A 7,007-nucleotide genomic window follows, 5' to 3' on the forward strand; every position below is an offset into this window, starting at 1 on the left:
GCATCGCAGTACACAACAAAATCCTCCATGCCCTCTGGCAGAGCTAAGATTGGAACCTCGCACAATCTCTGTCTCAGTGTCTCGAAGGCGGCCTGTAGCTCAGGCGCCCAACGAAAGACCACAGCCTTCTTTGTTAGCCTGGTCAGAGGTATGACGCTCTTGCAGAAATCTTGGATGAATCTCCGATAGTAGCCGGCTAATCCTAGGAAACTCCAAAACTCAGATGGAGACTTCGGAACCTCCCATCTCATCATGGCCTCCACTTTGGCTGGGTCCACTGAGATCCCGCTTTGGTTGACGAGATGCCCAAGGAACTGCACCTTGCGGAACCAGAACTCACACTTGGAGAACATAACATACAAGTTCTCCCTCCTCAAAGTCTCCAGAACCTCTCGCAAATGCTCCTCATGATCCTCCTGCGTCTTGGAGTAAACCAACATATCATCAAGAAACACTATTACAGACCGGTCTAACATCGGTCTACACACGTGGTTCTTGAGGTCCGTGAATGCGGCATGAGAATTGGTGAGCCCGAAGGGCATCACCACAAACTCGTAGTGGCCATAGTGTGTCTGAAACGCAGTCTTCTGTACATCCTCCTTTTTGACCCTCATTTGAAGAACTCGTGAACGCAGATCAATCTTGGAGAACCAAGATGCTCCCTGTAGCTAGTCAAAGAGGTCATCAATCCTTGGGAGTGGGTAACGGTTGTTCACCTTTACCTTGTTCAGCTCCCGGTAATCTATACACATCCGATGCGACCCGTCCTTCTTCCTCACAAACAGAATCGGGGCACCCCTGGGAGAGCTACTCGGTCTAATGAATCCCTTGTCTAACAGCTCCTACAGCTATGTAGATAACTCCTGCATCACAGGAGGAGCCAACCGATACTGTGTCTTGGCTATCGGAGCCGCACCAGGGACTAGGTCGATCCTGAATTGCACCTACCTCTCTGGAGGTATCCTTGGCAACTCCTCGGGGAATACATCCGTAAACTCTCACACTACGGGCACATCACCCACCGTCGCCTTACCTGCCTCCCGAGTCTCCATAACATAAGCGACATATCCTGCGCAACCCTGCTGAAGGTAACGCCTAGGTCTCACTGCTGAAAATACCGCTGGTGCTTGCTGTGTCCTCTCGCCCTCAGCTACCAACTCTCCCCCACTTGGGGTCCTGATTCGAACCAGCTGCTGCGCGCAATCTATCACTGCTCCATTAGTGATCAACCAATCCATTCCTATAATCACCTTGTTCCCTCTCAACGGAATACAACCCAGGTCCACCAGATAAGGCTCCTCGAATAATCTCAGCACACAATCTCGGAATATTGTCAATGCTCTCACCGATCGGTCATCTGCAATCTCTACCTCTAAAGGGAAATGCAACATGCCCGAAGACTCAGGAAACTTCTTGCTAAGCGCAAGAGAGACAAATTATCGGGTAGCCCTGAATCAAAGAGTACCTGAACCGGGATACCGTTCACATGGAACAATCCTACATAGAGCACATACATAACATATCAAAATCACAGCAACGCATCATAAAGCATAATGATAAGAAATCATACCCTTTACCACATCGGGTGTAGTGCGTGCCTGCTCGGTAGTCAACTGGAATGCCCTGCTCCTCACAATTGGAGCCTCTGTCTTGCCCTGCCAGCCATAAGTGATCCAAGGGGTTGCTGGAGCTGGCGCCTTCACTGGCGCTGATGTTGCTGTCAACTGGGGGCAGTTGGCCGTCTTGTGGCCCTTCTGGTTGTAGTGGAAACATAGCAACTCAGATGTCTGAATAACCGGTGCAGGGGCAGTACAATCCCTATTGAAATGCCCCGTGTTTCCGCACTTTTAGTAGCCCGACGATCCCAATCTACACGCCCCCTCATGTGGCCTACCGCATTTCGTGCAGCGGCCCGGTCCTGACTAGCCTTTTGGCCTACTATCTGATCCCTTGGTCTTCTTCCCCGAAGCCCCAGTTGTTTGACCCTCCTCTATCTTTCTTTTGCTGACATGCTCCAGATCAATCTCCCTCTCCCTTGCCCTGGCAATCATGGTATCCAGAGTAGGGCACGCCGAAAACCTAACATGCCCCCGAATGTCGGCCCGTAGCATGTCATGGTAGCGGGCCTTCCTCATATCCTCATCTCTCGCATACTGGGACACCAGCAATGCCCTCTCCTGGAACTTGGTGGTGATCTCCACCACAGTCTCCGTTGTCTGTCTCATGTCCAAAAACTCCCTGGCCAGATGCTGAAGCTCTACAGCTGGCGCAAAATCTACTCGGAACCGAGTCACAAAATCTGACCATGTCATAGCCTAAACAGTCGACGATCCTAGAGAGTCACCAACCGACTCCCACCAATCCCTAGCCCGGTCCCTTAAACACCCTGCTGCGAATCGTACCTTTGACCCCTCGGGGCACAAGCTGGTCAGCTGCACGGACTCAATACACGCAATCTATCGTCTGGCAGCAATGGGTCCTTCCCCCCATGGAGATCTGGTGCACAACTACCCCTGAAGTCCTTAAAGGACAGCATGCGGGACCTTGACTGGCCAGACGCCATATCACTCCTGAACGCCCTAAGGCGATCCTCCATCAGCTCAACTATCCCTTCCTTGATCGACCCAAAGATGATGGGGGTCGACTCAAGGATGCCTCTAGTGATCTCTAACGCGATGAACTCGTATAGCCTCTCATCTACTGGCTCGGAACCTGATCCTGAACCCGATCCCTCTCCTGAACTACCAACTAGTGGCCTCTGTCGTAGTACCACCATTCTGCAAAACATAATACCAACCGTTAGTGACACCGATACATCTCGAGGGATCACATCCACTACAAGTTCCCTGGTATTGTCTTAGGCTTCCTCAATTTAGGTACATATCCTTTGCTTTCAGTAGTACAGACCCATATTACCTTCCACATCTATCCGTACCTTCCTCAAGGACTGCCAGGACTCCACCAAGTCCCTTTCACCACTGTTGATTCTCTGTTATTCCCATCCTAGGCTTACCCTAGGGAAAATATCTAACTCCACCCAAACCGGTCCTTAGCTGCTGAAGGCCTCCTTTTGATGCCAATTAGTCATTACCTGAATACCATCACATGTGATGAGGCTCAGATAATCCTTCGAGTAACAGACTCGTCCCTACAATGGTTAGACTCAGACAAGATCTGCGCAATAGGGCCAAATCCAGACTCTGAGATTATTCAACCCTGATCACATGTGACGTGACGTATTCACCTAATGGCTAACTGCCATCACTCAGAGTCCCACAAAGCACAAAGCAAGCGACATTCGGATACAAAAAAAACTACTTAAGCAAATCTGTCCTCATTATGAGAAGAAGAACTAGCATATAATGCTGAGCTCATACTACCAGGCATAACCTAGACAGGCTATCCTACTACTGTCTACTCAATACTAGCATGCAATTCTCATAAGCTGAAGCACATAAAGCAGGCACATAAAGCATCATTCCTTGATCCTTAGTCCTATTCTAGCATGTTGTTCCACTGAAACTGATAAACATAAGATAACTGGTATGGGTACTATGGGGAAGACTTACTTGAACTCGGCCGGTTGCGCACATCACACACTTGTTCCTTCTTAAAACTCTTTTATCTTAGCTTTTAGAAAGTTATTTTCCTTGTACAAATCTTTTAATCCCTTGGTTTCAGTCCAAACACCCCCGAAGGTGTGTCCAAATCCCTCAAACCAGGGCTCTGATACCAACTTGTAACGGCCCAATTTTCACGTCCAAAAATTCTTTTTTGATTAATTGATTTGCAAAACATTTGTAACAAAATATCATCCGATCATATCATTAAATAAAAACATGTCTCATATCTAAAAATCGAATTTTCACAATGCGGAAAATAAAGAGTGTATGTATGCTGTGCCGCTACCGCGCCAGCTCCTTCCCCATTGCCAACGAGGTACCTGAAACCATAACTGTAAACTGTAAGAATGAAGCTTAGTCAGTTCCCCCATCGTACCACATTCCATACAATCACATAGCATACATACTGCCAGGAAATTATAGGGTGCCCGAACTACTTGCTATGGACATTCTAGGGTGCCAACCTACCCATGCGGCCATTCTGGGGTGCCCCCTACCCATGCGGCCGTTCTGGGGTGCCGTCCTACCCATGTCAATCCATTCTGGGGTGTTGACCTACCCCTCGGTCCTAACAACCGACTCTTGGGGACTATTCCACCCCTTACTGCTACTATCACATATATCATTACATAAGCATACCATCATACATATCTAGGGTGTCCGAACTACCATTTGGTCCTAACAACTGAACTTGGGGACTATTCCCCTCCTACTATCGCTATCACATATAACTTATCATGCCAGCATATAACATATCAACACATATTATCAGACATATCTGGGGTGTCTGACCTACCCTTCGGTCCTAACAACCGAACTCTACTACTATCATATATAACATATCATGCCAACATATAACATATCAGGTAGTAGCAAAACTAGACGATATCACAAAGACAATCATCTAATCATAAAACTCCTACTGGTGAGCCGGTATTCTGGGCGTAGACCCACTGCTATTGGAAGGTAACTCACCTCATAGTAGCTCCTGATATGTGCGGGAAATCCTTTGACTGTTGCCGCTACTGCTCCAGAATCCTTCGTCTATAATTCCCACAAAACACTTAGTCATACACTGCTAACTGTTTTTAGGGTAAAATGACCATTTTACCCCTGACCAAATCAAAGTCAAAGTCAACTTCTATTGACCTGACTCGCCGAGTTGGCTCGCAAAATCGCCGAGTCCCTATCCTTTCATTTGTCCTTATACTCGTCTCTACTCGTCGAGTTAGGTGATGACTCAACGAGTTTTCCTTCTTAATGAACATCGACTGAATCCTCATCTGACTCGCCGAGTTGTATGAACAACTCGTCGAGTTCATCTTCAACTGATACACAGGTCCAATCCTTGACTAGCCGAGTTGTATGCACAACTCTTCGAGTTCATCTTCATCCTTAAGAAGTTTGCCTTGGACTTGCCGAGTCTACTCATGCACTCGCCGAGTCCCATGAACATCCAGAACAATGGTTAGTCCAGAACGTTGGGTCACTCCCCGGGACCCCCTTAAAACCTTTCCACACTCAATTGGGTCCTTATGACCCTCAACTAATATGGGACAGAAACCTTGGACTCGCTGAGTCCAAGAATGGACTCGTCGAGTTGGTCACATCCTCTCACTAAATCTTTGATTTCTGATGTATAACCCTTGATAAAAAGATAGATCTATGCTTCGACAATCGATCTAGCACGTAAAGTTACAGCCTTTACGTGCTTGCATGGGACTTTGAGCTCAAAAGGTCCTTAAACAAGCTCTATCAATGCATGGGGCCTTCTTTGAGTGCAAGAGCCACTCCTTTCTGCCTTGTAACCTTTCTAATGACTTGGATCTGAAACATCAACTCCAAACCAAGCTTGCAATCATGGTTGGTGACCAAAATGGCTTATAAAAGCCCTAAAACTCCACACAAAGGGATCTATCAAAAGAACAAACAAGGTATAGACTTTATACCTTCTATAGACTGCAAATGATGCTCAAAATCGGATCCTTCTAGCCTCCTCTTGATCCTTGAAGCTTTTCCTTCCTTCCTTGGGTCACAAGAGCACCAAAATCACTCCAAATGCCTTAGATTGCTTCAATAACGACAAGGGTTTGCTATGGGGGTCTTCTGGGAGCAAATGGGACGAAGGTGGCCAAGTTAAGGTGTTTAAATAGGGTGCAAACCCTCGGGTTAGGGTTTTTGTCTAGATAGGGCCTACTCGCCGTGTCCGGGACCCGACTCGTCGAGTCCACAACTTAAACCCTGCATATCATCCCGCTTCTACTCGGCGAGTTGGTCCTTCTACTTGTCGTGTCCAAGGCCAAAATGCAAAAATACAAATAAAAGAATATGTATAAAGAACCAGGTGCTACACGACGACTTGACTTTCTTGTTCACAAGATCATGAAACTAAGTTTTACCTAGTATTTGTTGGAGAATATCGCTTGAATATGGGGTGAGAGAATTATGAAGGCGAACCTTGGGAGAAGATGAAGGAGTGTAGGAGAATGGGGGGTGACGAAGCTTCGAATGGCTAACAACCATAGTAATACTTATAATTCTTAGGGCACACTATTAGAAAATAAATATGACTCAGGGGCATAAAATGGTGGAGAAAATAAGATAACTGTCGTCGTTGACCACCGTATGGCTACAGAGCTCCAAAAAGCGAGAATGATCGACAGCCACACAATCCTTTTAGGTTTTCTTTGGAAGATGATTTTGCAAAATACTAAGAATAAGGAGAAGAGTATCAGGTGGGGTTTTCAATTTTTTTGGATTTCATACCCCCGACTTGGCAATTAAAAAAATGGAAGAACGCGCGTCCGTGAAAAAAAATTATAAAGCAACAATTTTAAACGGCACACTTTTTTATGGTAGGTGCCCTCCGTGTTTTTTATTTTTTTTGTTGGACACTATTTTTAGGGCACGCATAAATGTGTGTCCTCAATCCTTCATAATTTGGAAAACTGACATTAATTTTTAGGGCACGCACAAATGTGTATCCTCTATCAGCACGTGTCATTGTTTCTGCGTCGTTAAAGGGTTGTTTTCTAGTAGTGTTCTATTTTTGGAGATGGAAGATTTTAATCTCGAAAATTAGAAGAGGGATTAAGAAGTATTCTTAGTAAAATGTCTGAAGTGATTAAGCACTTATTAGTTAATTTGGCACTTCTCTCAACCATTTCGCGTATCTTAATTGATTTGGACACCATATTCCATACATGAAATTACTTTAACTCATGATCCATAACTAGTCATCCACTAGATAATAATACATATGTACATATACATACATGTATTCTTAGTATAAAATGACATTGTAGTTTTCGTGTATTTGAACTAAAATGTTTATGTTTTATTATTTTTATTCAAAAACACTTAAATACATTCTAATTATTCCAT

The sequence above is a fragment of the Lactuca serriola genome, chromosome 4 (genome assembly GCF_051521515.1).
Source record: "Lactuca serriola cultivar US96UC23 chromosome 4, Lser_US96UC23_V15, whole genome shotgun sequence".
Lineage (NCBI taxonomy): Eukaryota > Viridiplantae > Streptophyta > Magnoliopsida > Asterales > Asteraceae > Lactuca > Lactuca serriola.